The sequence below is a fragment of the Silene latifolia genome, unplaced genomic scaffold (genome assembly GCF_048544455.1).
Source record: "Silene latifolia isolate original U9 population unplaced genomic scaffold, ASM4854445v1 scaffold_75, whole genome shotgun sequence".
Classification (NCBI taxonomy): domain Eukaryota; kingdom Viridiplantae; phylum Streptophyta; class Magnoliopsida; order Caryophyllales; family Caryophyllaceae; genus Silene; species Silene latifolia.
The window spans coordinates 3,277,306-3,278,152 of record NW_027413661.1 but is presented as its reverse complement, the minus strand read 5'-3'; the positions used below and the strand labels follow the sequence as shown (position 1 = coordinate 3,278,152).

The following is an 847-nucleotide window of genomic DNA, read 5'->3' as shown; positions in this document are numbered from 1 at the left end:
GAGGAGAACCCAACACAAAATCAACCACAAAATCAACCCACAATGCCTAAATTTTCATCACATTCCGTACCAACCGAGGAGAACCTACCAAATGGTACTCCCACACCACAACATTTGACCGGTAATTTCATTGCAATATCCGCATTTATCCAATTAGTCGAAAGAAGCCATTTTGGGGGGATGCCTAGTGAAGACTCTCATTCTCACATGGAGACTTTTTGTGACTATTGTGATGCGATTTCTCAAACCGGGGTGACTCAAGACCAAATTCGATGGGTCTTATTTCCTTTTTCTTTGATTGGTACAGCAAAACAATGGTTAAAGAGCCTTGATAAGGCTACTCTTGGTATTGACTCTTGGAAGAAATTGGCACTTGCTTTCTACAAAAAGTTCTATCCTCCGGAAAAGACTAACATGCTAAGAGCCCAAATCACGGGGTTCAAACAAAGGGACGAAGAATCTTTGTATGAAGCTTGGTAGCGATTCAAAGGAACTTGTCGCTCATGTCCTCATCACGGACTTAGCGAGTGGTTCTTGGTACAACAATTTTGGAATGGTCTTTATGAAGACTCCCAGAACATTCTCAAGATGGGATCAAATGGTATGTTCACCGAAGTTGACGATAATCAAACATGGAACAAGATTGAGGAAATGGCGGTCCATAACTCACAATATAGTAGACCTCGGAAGGCTACTAGAGGAGGAAAGCATGAAGTGGACTCTATTACTCAATTGGGTGCTCAACTTAGTGCTCATATTGATACCATCAACTTGAAGTTTGAGAAGGCTATGGCTAAACTCGAAGAAGCCTCCAAATCACCTAAGCAACATGTTAATGCCATGGTGG

General features: G+C 41.9%; 1 non-coding gene across 1 annotated transcript; it reads right to left on the bottom strand.

The window, feature by feature from the left end:
* Positions 1-414: 414 nt before the first annotated feature.
* LOC141640316 (small nucleolar RNA R71) lies at positions 415-521 on the bottom strand. The gene has a single exon (XR_012542948.1). It is a non-coding gene; the product is annotated as a small nucleolar RNA R71 (small nucleolar RNA).
* Positions 522-847: the final 326 nt, after the last annotated feature.